This window comes from Scylla paramamosain, chromosome 21 (assembly GCF_035594125.1).
Source record: "Scylla paramamosain isolate STU-SP2022 chromosome 21, ASM3559412v1, whole genome shotgun sequence".
Classification (NCBI taxonomy): Eukaryota; Metazoa; Arthropoda; class Malacostraca; order Decapoda; family Portunidae; genus Scylla; species Scylla paramamosain.
In genome coordinates, this window is record NC_087171.1 from 20119325 (window position 1) to 20133266 (window position 13942).

Below are 13942 nucleotides of genomic sequence, written 5' to 3' on the forward strand. Positions count from 1 at the left end.
AAAGATGAAGCACTCTTGGGGTCAAAATGTATAGCGGTTATTTATCTTTTGATGGGGGGAAAAATGAAGCAAATAGGTAGTCAAGTTTATATCACACTCTCTAGTCTTGAAATTGAAAAATGTAGATCTTAAATTCCTCTTTTTGGCCCTCAAGTCTATCTATCCTATCTATCTCTATCCTTTATTTTATTAGACATGATATATACTGCAAGCAAAATTGAGGAAAAAAAATGTACTCCTGAAACTCCCCTTTAGAGATACAAGTGTAAGAAAACTCCTACAAATTCCATATAAAAACGAACCCAGATTATATTCACCACGAGACTTGTAGCTGTGAATGAGTCCTCTGCCTCTCGTCCTTTCAGTTTCTGCTCCCACGCCACTTCACGCCTCACATTTCCACATCTCACTCCGCCCTGACCTGTCCATCACGCCCACACTCTTATCAACCTTGCTATTCCCTCACCCTCCTTGCCTCACCTACACACACACACACACACACATACACACACACACCTTGTCACACCCTAACCTATGCCTCACCCCCTTCGTATCTCAGTATCTCATCTATGCCAAACGCCTGATGTCGCTAAGCCTTCACTGCTGCATCACTCCAGACACACCTCACCCTATCTAACCCCCAACACTTTCCCTCTCCATCACCATTCCATACCCTCTCAGCCCCCTCGTTTGTCAGAGAACCTTCTTGTGTTTGCTACATAATACTACCAACTGGTGTTTTATTTCTCACGTCCATAAGCAGGAATATTACTGTACGTGTTACGCGACTGTGTATTGAGTAAATATGAGCGATCACGCTGTACTTCTTCAATATTTGTTGTGGTGTAATTGTAGGTGTATCAATAGCTGGAAGAGAAATGTTTTGTGTAATTTGGTCCGTCTAGAGTAAAACGGTGATTTTTCAGTTACTATAATTAAATCATTAATCTTTTTTTCTTTATTTATTTTTAACGATGTAAGAGTGTGCTGATGACTATATACTAACACACACACACACACACACACACACACACACACACAAACACACACGATAAAATATATATATATATATATATATATATATATATATATATATATATATATATATATATATATATATATATATATATATATATATATATATATATATATATATATATATATATATATATATATATATATATATATATATATATATACAGCAAAATCTTTCTCACCTTTCCCTTCCCTTCCCTTCCCTTTCCCTTCCTCCTATCATTCAATTCCTATCAAGCATCGAGTGAGGGGGATCTGAAGTAGGAATCTCATGGCACACACACACACACACACACACACACACACACACACACACACACACACACACACACACTGCTATTGATTTATATATAGTTTATTGCCAGAGTCGTATTGAATATCCACTTCTGGTGCACAATCTTGTCAGACTTGATGATGTGATGAAATCTGCACGAATATTTTTGGGACGATTCTTTATTTATCTATTTATTTATTTTTTTTTTTTTTTTACGCTCAGCAGAGATTGAATAAAAGGAAACTGACAAACAAACTAACTGCCTAACTCCTCTTTTGATGGGCAGATATCAAATAAAAAAAAAACGAGGAAACTTAATAACTAAATAACTAATTAACTGTTTGATTAACTAATTAATTAACAGTTCTTTTTATTAGCTGAGATTAAATGCATGTTATTTTGTCCAGCCGCCCACAGTCACACAGCCAGTAAGGAGAGAGAAGGATAAATGTTCTCTTTCTGTAAGGTTCACGTCATTAGGAGTTTGAATCATGTCTCTGAATAGCGGGGAAGCATTGCACTCATTAAAAAAGAATCCCGATATGAATTCACGTAAACCTTCATTTGTTGATATCACAGTAAAATTAGACCCCTCTCAGTATTACATTCAAATACAAACTCTTCAATAGTCTGAACAAATTTAACTTTTGATGTTTTATTTCTAGCGCGCGCACACAGACAGAGACAGACACAGACACACACAGACACACACACACACACACACACGACTACAACAAGAGTAATACCAAGAATAAGACTCTCAATTACCCATGAAACAAAAAAAAACAAAAAAACCGCTAAAGATTACGAGACAAACGCAAGACGATACGTATTAGCAACACCACCGCCTTCCACACGTCCCTCACCATAAACCCAAACATGGAAAAGAACAACAACGGCGATAAAACCCGAAAAAAAAACTGGAAAGACAAGACTGGCTATGGATTAGGCAGCAAAGTGAAGACTACATTACCACGACAACCACCGGTCTATGAATGAACGTGCGGAAGTCACGATATGTGCTACGTTCTGGCCACTATGGGAAGAACAACATGGGTACCAGCGGCCGATGATGAGAGGACCCGCCGGGGAATAGAAAACGCGGATGATAAAAATGACTACACGAAGCAGGAAAGACAGGGGGTGGACAAGATGGAACCGGAAAATCGTCGGATGAAGTTGAAACAGACACAGAAAATGGAACGAAGAGAAGGAGTAAAGAGGAAGGTAGAAAAGATTCTAATCCTATGTTTAATTTGAAAGAAAAACCGACTGTGCAGGAGAAGGAGGAGGAGGAGGAGGAGGAGGAGGAGGAGGAGGAGGAGGAGGAGGAGGAGGAGGAGGAGGAGGAGGAAAATGAAGAAGACGAATTGACTGTATTTTTGGCACTGCAACAACAAGGTCATAAGACGGGAGGAGGAGAGAGAGGAGGAGGAAGAGGAGGAGGAGGAGGAGGAGGAGGAGGAGGAGGAGGAGGAGGAGGAGGAGGATGTGGAGGAGGAGGAGGAGGAGGGGGAGGAAAAGGAGAAGCAGAGAAAGGAAAAGAAGTAAAATAAGAGACGATTACCCTGGAGGACGAAAATTGCCAATAGAGAGTGGGAAGTAACAAAAAGTTTCCTGTTAAAAGTTTTCTCTCTCTCTCTCTTTGCTTTCGGCTTAGATTATGTCTGGTCAGCTGTTCCTTTGCCTACCTTCCAAAGCACCAGCACACCAACACACCTCCGTGTTCCGCCACAACATTACACACTTACGAAACACTGTCACCGTTCCTAGTAAACTAACGGGGATACTAATCAAGTCTCCATCTCGTAAATCTTCAACTCAGTAAATCGATCTTCTCTCAGACATCTTGCAATCTAGACGTCTGTTTCCTTAAAAATATTATCACTAAACTGTGGCGCTTAAACGTGCATTAATGTAACCAGCATGAAAGGAATTTGAATTATAAGGCTCTCCGTGCTTCATTCAAACGATAACATCAGGAGGGCAGGAGGGGATCGTGCAAGGGTGTGCGTACCCATTGCGTTCCGAGAAGAGGTGTGGGGAGCGGAAGAGGTGCCAGAGGGAAAGCAAGGTTGATGTGGGTAAAAATAGAAATAGCTAAGGAGGGTTAGACAACTGTCGGTAACTGATTGAGAGCAACGGAGAGGCGAGAGAGAAAGTTTCCGGGCATTACTAAGGAAATGTCTGGTGAAGTTTATCGAGAGAGAGAGAGAGAGAGAGAGAGAGAGAGAGAGAGAGAGAGAGAGAGAGAGAGAGAGAGAGAGAGTTTGTGATAAGATATTTGAATAAAAGGGCGTTTAATAGTGCAAATAATTTATGCGGTATAAGGAAATTTCTTAGCAAAGGCAGCAGAAAACCTGTGAATGGTAGAGGCAAGTGAAACAGCCACTCTGAAAGAAAGAAAAGATGAATACAACCGCTAATTATAAGATAGGAAGCATAAAAGGTGAGATAATCATGAAGTTTCGTTCAGAATTGTAGGACCAGAGGAAGACGTGGAGGGAAAACATCTCAAAATTTAAGTGGAAAAAGTGTACATGTATAGATACAATGATCCTTGCCTCCGCTACCATTGATACTGTCATTATTACATCACACGCCCGCATTCCACCACGTACCATAAATTTCCTGTTGTTCATCCACTAACGTATTATCACACAAAAATGGAAGCACCGCCATCAGTCTACATAAATTATTCAAGCGAATCCATACAAATAGATGCACAAAACTGACGTCCCCTCGTGGAGTTGTGAAGCTTAATAATGTGTGACTGGAATATATGTATTACGAGATAGAATTCAATTAACAAATTTGAGTAGGCGCCCCTGACACATGGCCGAGATGGGTATCTGACAGTAATTTACACAACACTGATTAACTGATTTCACACAGGGAAGTTCAGTGTGTTTCTGACAACCGTGAAATCAGTTTTATTTGTCACGCTAAGTAATAAATTCTGCGTTTTCAAAATCTGGCACATTGTATAATTCCATATAGATTAAAACTTTTTGCCTCTCGAATAGCGATCACAAAAAAAAAAAAAAGTGAATAAAAAAAATTATTAAGAGAGGTGTATGAATATAATAATTTCAAAGTTCAAAGCAGCAAACAACGCCGAGTAATTATTATGTCAGCGGATGTTAAAGTTGTCTTGCTTGTACAGAAATAAATAAATACACCTCAACAAATAATTTCAGCTTTAAATGAAGGGGAAAAAAAAAACTCAAGACATCAGCTGTAACTTAAACTGAAGCTGTTCACACGAAGCTGATGGAATGCACAGGTGATGCAATAGTAGCAGTAGTAGCAATAGTAGCAGTAGAGAAGAAGCACCAGACAAATGCACCATGTTACCTTGCACTATCATCTTCCTTTTGTCATACAACAAAAGTTATGGCCGGTCAATTAATTACTTGTCCACTGACTCACCTGGTCTTGTCTTCACGCTGGTAAAACATGTGCCTTCTTTTCCGAGTCAGCCTTTCACCCGTATTCACGTGGCCATCTTCCCTCACTTCTTTGAACAAGGTCTACTGGAAGCTATAGGGGTTCTCAAGGGTTGTTTTCCAAATTTTAGTGATAGTTTAAATTCTACACCACCATCTTCCTATCTGAGTCAGCCTTTCACCCCTATTCTTAAAAAAAAACGTGGTTATCTTCCCTCACTACTTTGAACAAGGTCTAGTGGAAGCTATAGGGATTCTCAAGGGTGTTTTTCCCAATTCTAGTGATAGTTTAACAAGGATTCTACAACGTTAATGGGAAAAATACCCATGGAAACTCGAGTAATCACCACTGTAGCCTTAGGAGATTGAGATGTGAAAACAAAGCTCTATGAATACAAGTCGTGGAGATCAGCACCTTTAAGAAACACACAGCCAGGACTACGGGAGGCATTGCAGTGGCTGGGAAACAGGAAATTCACGATTTACTGCTTTATTTCCAGTGATGTGTAGAAGTTTGTGAGGAGCATGAGGCCACAAGAACGCCAAAATAAGAATAGAACCATATTCTCTCAAAACTTAAAATAAATCGGTGTAAATGAAGAAACTTGAATACAAAGGAAATTACATAGATAAATATATTCCGGCTGCAATGGCTCCGTTAAAAAATGTATATATGTTATTGGGTATTTAATTAAAGATATTTTGTATCTATTATCATTCTCACTGAGTAATCTGGCCAATTACCTAGTGACTAATGATGATAATAATAATAATAATAATAATAATAATAATAATAATAATACGCAATCCCAAAAAAACAACACTACCTAAATAACATCGTAAATAAATGAAATACTTCGACGCGTAACATTTAAAGTGAGTGAGCGCGCAGGGATGCCCGTCCGTACGCTTCGCATGTCCCCGCTACATATTTCAAGAGACTTTGTCCTGAATATTTCACTCTTACCGTCACCAGCGAGGCGCAGACAATTCCTTAAGCATATTAAGGTCCTCTCTCTTATGCACACTCCATCTTCACCCCTCCTCCGCTGCCTCACCCCGCCTCAGCCCGCCTCACCGCAGCACCACTCTTCCATCACTCTGTGGTTCTTCCTTTCATCAATCTTGCTTCCTTCTACTCTTATCGAACCTTTCTCTCATTTGATCTTTACGCCGTGCTCATCCCACAGACCGCCTTCCTCTTCTCCTCCGCGTACTCCCTCAGCCTCCCTTTCCATCACAGTAGCATTAAATGTGTCCTCAGCCCATCCATCATCATCATCTAAGAGGGAAGACGCCGAGGTCGTATCCCATCACCCACCCGCTGATTTCATTCCCGGGATTTCCTCTCCGTGAGCTCCACCGGGCGGCATCGATCAGCTTCACCCACATCTTTTCAGTCGCTCCTGAGATGCCATCACTCAGGGGTCACCATAGCAGACCAACATGGTGACTGGAGTAGATCGCCGGGAGTGGAAGGCGCCCGCTAACGAACTATACCTAGCGGCTTTTCGCTCTGCTTCCAGGGCTTAACTTGACAAATACATGCTGCATTGGTGATGTATTCGTTGTATAAGCAAACGCATCTCTTATGTTTTGGATTGTATTATCTAGGCAGCGTCGTCCATCTTCAGACAAATTTAGGGTCCATCTGTGAAGTGCTGACATCGGGACACCTCCGACGAAACCGAAGCTTTAAGTGTTGCCCTTACCGTCACGGAATGTGTGCTAAAAGTACGCAAAACAAAGCAACACTGAAATATTTCATCTAGTGCCACATCATTCACTCAGATTTCATCACAATAAGTGTTAGTGTCGCTCCGAAGGTCACAGAGTCACAGATGCGCCCTAATTCAGCGGTGACATTGCTGTCGCACACCTTGTAATGGTCCAGAGTTCGTCAATACTCGTACTCACTTCTAAGCTAAAGCGGAAAAAAAATAAGCACTCGCCAGCACCACCACCGCCAGTGCCTGACCAATTACCACGTGGCAAAGCTTTACAGGCAACGCTCACAGCATCCCTGTATCCCCTGAACCCAGCGCGCCACGATCCACCAGCATGTTGACTCGCCACACGTAAACTCCCACTGTTCAGGTCTCTGTGATTTCAAGAGGCCGTCAGGAACACGTATCAAGTGTAAACCGGCCAGCACCTTGCCCGGCAAGGTAAACACTGCCACACTGTACGGCTGTTGCACCCCATCCCCTCCACTTCACCACCCTTACGCCACACCTAGGGACTGGTACACGAACAAACAATTGTTAAGTTTATGAAAAACAGAGTTAGACTTTTAGAATGATCATGGCAAGGTTATATTTTAACTGCTTTCACCGAAAACAAGGTACAGCACTGAAGACTAATGCTCTTTGACGTTTCCATACGACTTCCATATACAAATGAGGATTGCAAGGAGTAACTGCATTAAGCAAAAAATACTCTTCAGCCTTGAAAAGCCACTGTACTTTCAAGATACGTCATTTTGTCATCAAAGAGGCTTATCACATTTCTTCGTCCTGATTACCACTGTTATTAATCACAAGTTATGTTAGAGGCTATAAATAAATGTTCAAATATTCAAATGTTCATCTTATCAACTGGCGTGTCAGCAACCACAACCAGAAAACCAATTAAATATACAATTGTTCAAGTACTCCCACAAATCGTCTCTGAGCGCCTTAAAGAAAACGGCCATGAGCTGCTCGGGCAGTGCTCACAGGAAAGTCAGTCTCGGGTTGAGTTCCTTCACGGGTCGATACTCAGGCCGGAGAATATTAGCATGGAAATGGTCCTCTATCGCTGCAATTCCTCAAAAATATAACCCTATTCTATCATCCTGCGGAAACCTTACTTCTGCCAAACGGACCCCAGAACCGAGGCGGGTCTTCCTGTCTGGCAGCACGATTCTCTCTCTCTCTCTCTCTCTCTCTCTCTCTCTCTCTCTCTCTCTCTCTCTCTCTCTCTCTCTCTCTCTCTCTACATTTTAGTGGTGTCTAGATCTAAAATATTCCAGGTGAGGTGCCAGCAACTATCTTTAAGCTCACTATTATAATATAATTAGAACAAACAGGTCTCTCTCTCTCTCTCTCTCTCTCTCTCTCTCTCTCTCTCTCTCTCTCTCTCTCTCTCTCTCTCTCTCTCTCTCTCTCTCTCTCATCCCATGTCTCACCCCCAGACAAAACCAAATCCCTTGCCCACATCGACCCCAGGAGCTCTTCAATGCACTCCACGGCCGCTTTGATATTCACTCCACAGTTTGGGAGGACCGCTGCTCACACACGGCTGCTCCTGTCTCAATACGGCGCCCTGCTACCTGCTCACCAATGCCCCTGGACTTACGACGGAAACTCACAATGCAGCGAGGATAAATCTCTACTGAAGGCCGAGAACTAAGCACTCCAGAAAGTTTAATGTCCCTAAGAGATTTATTCGGTGATTTGAGTAAGGTTATATAATTGATTCTCTTTGACTGTTCTTCGTCGTTAATGTACGAGTATGTGAGTCTGGTTTGAGTGGTAGTAGTAGTAGTAGTAGTAGTAGTAGTAGTAGTAGTAGTAGCAGCAGCAGCAGCAAATTAATGGATTAGCTGAAATTCTGCCATTACAACAACAAGATGACAAAAAGTTTACAAAAAAAAAAAATCATGAAAGTATAAAACAAAACAAAAAAAATCTAAATCATACAAACTCTTGCGAACAAATCTTAACTACCAGCACTTTCCCGACACAGTGAAGAGGAAGCAATATATACAAAGACATCGGAATTCACTTTTACCACAGCCTGGAGGACCGACACCTATTTTCTGGGCAGCTCTCACCTCCACCAGCCTCGCCACCTAATGAAGCCACTCCGCCAGCGTGTTCCTCGTGCCAGTGGCGTAACGCATGGTCAAAGTTTGCTGCAGATTCTGACGCTCCAGAGTTTATTATGAAGACGCCGAGTTTAAGAAAATGCAGGCGTTTTTATTGTTAACGTTTTGATGGAGGTGAGGTAAGGAGGAGGAAGACGATAACGAAGACGAACAACAAGAATAAGAACAAAAACAGGAAGAACAAATGGACGAAGAACGGGAAGAAGAAGAAAGGTGGTGACGGAGGAGGAGGAGGAGGAGGAGAAAGAGCAGTAGTTAAGCAGTAGCAGTGTAATCCCGCACAGTAAAGCTAACACTTAACAGCAAATGAAGCTACATCCCTCTATATTAAGCACACAAACTTCAAGAGGCGGCAAGGTTAAACCAAACACAAGGGATCAAAAATCGCCAACAAGCACCACTAGTTATTTGCCAAACATCCACTGGGAAAATCACTCACGATTCACCACCTAAAAAAAGACATATTACCTCTAACATACTACAGCACCAGCGTTTACACACCGATGCATGTTAAATGTCTGACCGGCTCTGCGTATTCCTACACCCGGCAAGAGAAAGACAACACATGCTGGCAGATGAACCGAAACAATGAACCAAAACACAACAGATTCCCACCCATTAGCAAAACCCAAACGCGTACCGCCACCACCACCACTACCCCCATTACTATACACTAATAACGAGTCTAATCACTAATTACTATAACCACCTGATGCTTTAATGACTCGTTAGACGTCTATAAATCCCTTTAATTGGTCGCCTGCCAAGGATCAACACACTAACCATCACTCTAGCTGGGTCGCCTCCCTTATCCCTGACAGTAGCGCCGCCTCGGGACAGGAGCGCTTATCCCGAGGCTGCCAGATGGAGATGCGGGGGAGGCGGGTGGAAGGAGGCAGTGGTAAGGTAATGAGAGGCACTGCTGAGAGTATGGTGTGTCTGGGGTCTGTTTGGTAGTAGTAGTAGTAGTAGTAGTAGTAGTAGTAGTAGTAGTAGTAGTAGTAGTAGTAGTAGAAATTATGATAGTTATTGGAAAAAAAAGGAGAATGAGAACAACAACAAGAACAAGAAGAAAAAAAAAAGCAAGAACAAGAACGAACGAACGAAAGAACGAATGAAAGGTCAGCAATGGCGCCCACGGTCTTCGTCTCGTAATCGGCTTTGAATTGCTCCCTTCCTTTCCATCTGTGAGTACTCAGAGCCTAGTGGTGTGAAACGCAAGAGGCTCAGACTGCATACTAGTAAGGTTTCTTCTTACGAACCAATTCCTTGTCTTCTTAGTCAGTACTCAGCCAGGTAGGTACACAGGTAGTTGTTTTCAGTCACAGCATCTTTTATGTACCTTCACTTGCTGGAATGCAGAGAACCACGAGCAGTAAATCAGTCAAGTTTGGTCTCAGTAAAAAGGTTTAGTATGTATCTTGAGATCGACGAAGCTGGTATACCAACACAAGATTGAGCACTGCATAGTATGAGGCAAGAGAGTTCCAGGCGCCTTCCAGCGTGAACTACTAATGCCCGCTATGTGTCGCAGCGTTGCACAGTCATGGTCTGAAGTTAATGGATCCTCCGCGCTTAATCCCATTCTGTTTAGTATCTTTTGTGAATCTGAAGTCCTCTAATCTAACGACGAGCTTCTCAAAAATGTAAAACTGTAGCATTTTCACAATATTACAGTAGTTAGGAATGAGGAAGAGATGTAGAACGCAAAACAAACCAGGCTAACCGATTTCTGACCATGAATTTACCTCGATACACGGTAAAAGGCAAGAAGAAAAGTCTCACTCTTAGCATCACAACACATTTCAACAATATTCTGACTGGTGAAGGTGACGCTGCAATGTTTCGTCTGGCAGATGTCGAGCGCAGGTGTGACAGAGACAAGAGCCGCGCCTGATGCACCTCTCTCCTGAATCGTGTTGTACTGTCATAAGCCATTAATCGTAAAAGTAAAATACATTCCGCCTTGTACTTGAAACGAGAAATTCATTAATATTGCAATAGGGGAGACGTCGCTATTACTATGCTAACACTATCAATGGCAGGATCACACGGAATACAAGTACTTCAAGACAACTTTACGCCAGCTCCTACAATAACATTCTTGCTCGCTTATGGCACAGCAAAAGCACGTCAGAGGAGCGGCAGTTGTGGCTCCTCCAAGGCAGCGCAAGTAAACGATGCAGACGCGAATAAACTGCTGAGATCAAAGAAGGAAATAACATACTGGTGCCAAACCCCAGGATGACGGATTTCGTAAAATTTCAAACATGCATGAGACTGCACGCACACACACACACACACACACACACACACACACAAACAGTAAGCCAATACAAGGTTCAATCTTACACGGAACATCTGATTAACTTAAAGAGCTTACCGAATTAAAGACAGCATAGCGAAAAATATCCAATGAGTTCTTTTTAATCGCCAAAATTGTCATAATAGTAATAGCCATAGTAATTTAACGTTATTAAAAAGAATGGTCGTCGTCGTAGTAGTAGTAGTAGTAGTAGTAGTAGTAGTAGTACTAGTAATAAAAGCGCCAATAATATTTTATACCAGAGATTTGGCAAGTTACCGGTCCCCAAGTCCCCCCCCACCCCCTACCCCGCGTGTCGTAAAGGGCAACTTGGAGGGACGAGGAGGCAAAGCTGAGAACCCTCCGCTGGTGCTTGACTTCTTCGCAAACAGGAGAGAAAGGAAGGGGAACTCCATCTATTTTCCCTCAATTCCTTGCTTTATTATTATTATTGTTGTTGTTGTTGTTGTTGTTGTTGTTGTTGTTGTTGTTGTTATCCCATGTCTATTTATGGTTATTACCTACTCAGCGCACTAAGCCTTTGATACCAAATTTCAGATAGAACTTCGACAACCCAATTAAAGAGCCCACAGAAGACGCAGCTTCCGACACCACCACCACCACCACCACCACCACCACGCAACACACGCGGGGGGAGTCCAATCGTTTCTGTTCCATGTTCAGAAGCTGCGCAGTACTTCAGTGATGCACAAAGGTTTAAGTAGCGCAAAGTTTCGTAAAACACAAACAAATTCTTTAGGTAAAGAAAATGGTGTGAATGCGGAATTGCTGTATATGTACTTCTGTTATGAAAATAATGATTATTGTTTTTTTTTTTTATTTATTTATTTATTTACTTTTATTTGTTTATTTTATTTACTTTTTTTTTTTTTCTTAAGGTGGAGTCATCTTCCGTTCGACGAAATCTTACCAATCTAAACTTCTATAATTCAAAAAAGAAATCTTGGTAATGTAGACATGATCATTACTTAAGAGAGAAACATTCTGCGTATCTCAAACATTCTTATGAGTTTACAATCACGTTGAGTAACAAGTTATGGAAGGCGCATGAAGTAATGACGAGGGAAGGTAGAGCAGTAATCGACTAACATTAAACTCGGAATGACAATGGATGGAAGACGTTTAGGGTACGATCAGTAAGACAGGTAATAAAAATCTTGCGTCTGATAAACTAGTTGTAAAACTCTCGAAGAAACAAAAATTTGCTCGTTAACCCACTTACAACTTCTCCTCCGTCCCTGATGACACGGAGATGGCCCCAATCAACCTGCTTTTTAGGAAGAGACAGACTGCTGAAAAATGCTCCAGAGTCAAGTAACGATTAGCTAAACGTTAGGTACTTGAGAAACTCTAGAAATCCATAAATTGAAATATTTTCACCCACATTTGCATAGATTTGAATTATAAGCAGAACCCTTTTTCGAAACTTGATTCTTTGTATTATCACGGGGCCAAATATGAATCCATTTATTTTATCAGCTTATATGAATACACTACAGGACGTAAGCCTCGCCCAGCACTAATGGAGCGGCTTATGCCAGGTGCCTCGCCACTCTGGCTTGGGAACTCCTGTCGGGGTGCTGGGCTACAAGGTCTGAATTCCTCAGTTTACGTCCCGTGCCGGTTCTCTTGTGGGCGGAAAGGAACTACAGCGTGAAAAGATATGGTGAAACGGTCTCCCATCCAAATTATGCTCCATAAATAATCTGACAAAACGTTGAAGTGTCCAATTCCTACACTAAGTACAGGAAAACTCGCGATGAAAGTGACTCAGGCAGCCACTAGGATAAGGTTACGTAAGAGATGAATGTTATAAAAGTATATCAACCTCCCACTGGCCACTAGTTGATGGATCCTCCGCGCTTACTTCTATTCTGTTTAGCATTATCAACCTTAAGTCCTCTAATCTATCGACAAGCCTCTTAAAAATGTGAAACTGACGCATTTTCATAGGAGTTAAGATTTAGGGGGGACTTTTTTCCCAATATGTACGTGATTCATATCAATCTTTCATGTATTTTCAGCTTCAATGGTTTGCAAGAGATTAAAATATAAAACTGAAGACACGCAGCTGTGGATATCATCATGAAGTGTGTGGAGCGAAGTTGTGTAACGCTTTTATAGATTCGAGTGTTTCAGGGACGGAGGTCTTCGCTAACGGAAAATGTTTTTTTTTTCTTTTTTTTTTGCTTTTTACGACAATAGAACACAGCAGCGAGAGAAGCTCACTTTTGCTGAAATAAAAACAAAATAGATAAATGCTGGGGCTCTTTTTTTTTTTTTTTTTTACCAGCCTTTTGTGACACGTGCGTTCTGGCGCCCGGAAAATAAACGCAACAAAAGAATGCAGTTGAATGGAGAGAAAGGAAATTAAAAGAGACAATTTAAAAAAAAACTAAATGGGGCGTGTAGCTCAAAAATGTTGTCTTTGCCCGCACACTGACTTTTCCCTCTACTCACATTCACGCACTTGGCTGCAGTTTTATCTTTTTATAGTCTCCAACAATCTCCCTTTCCCCCTCTCTCTCCCTCTCCCTCCTATCTTCCCTATACCCTTTCTTTCACCGGGAAACACCTGACACATCTTAACTTTCTGCATCATTAAAGCTACTGTGCGAGGCTAACACATACGATCTTGTGTGTGTGCGTGTGTGTGTGTGTGTGTGTGGCGTAGCGTGGTGCGTGATGGTGCCAGTGTAACGTAATGTATAGTGTTTGGAGAACGATAGCCGTGGCAGACAGCGGGGAAGCCAGCTACTGATAAGCCAAAAGAAAAAATGTGTTTATAATCATGAATATTTCACAGAGGGATTTGCGCCACTTATTCCTTTCACTCGCAGGCGTTAGGGCAAAAGTTGAGCCTATCAGAGCCGGGCGAGAATGATGAAGGGGGACCAAGTAAGGGATTATCACAGTTTGCTGGCGTGGTATGGCGTGGTGTGGACCGGCGGACCAGCTCACGGGAAGCCCTATTTCACCTGTGACGC

The 13942-nt window shown here is 42.0% G+C and overlaps 1 protein-coding gene across 5 annotated transcripts in view; it reads right to left on the reverse strand.

Annotated features, from left to right (window-relative positions):
* The window catches only part of LOC135111192 (membrane-associated guanylate kinase, WW and PDZ domain-containing protein 1-like), a 254877-nt gene that overhangs the window by 136813 nt on the left and 104122 nt on the right, over positions 1–13942 (reverse strand). The gene's annotated exons all lie outside the window — the stretch shown is intronic.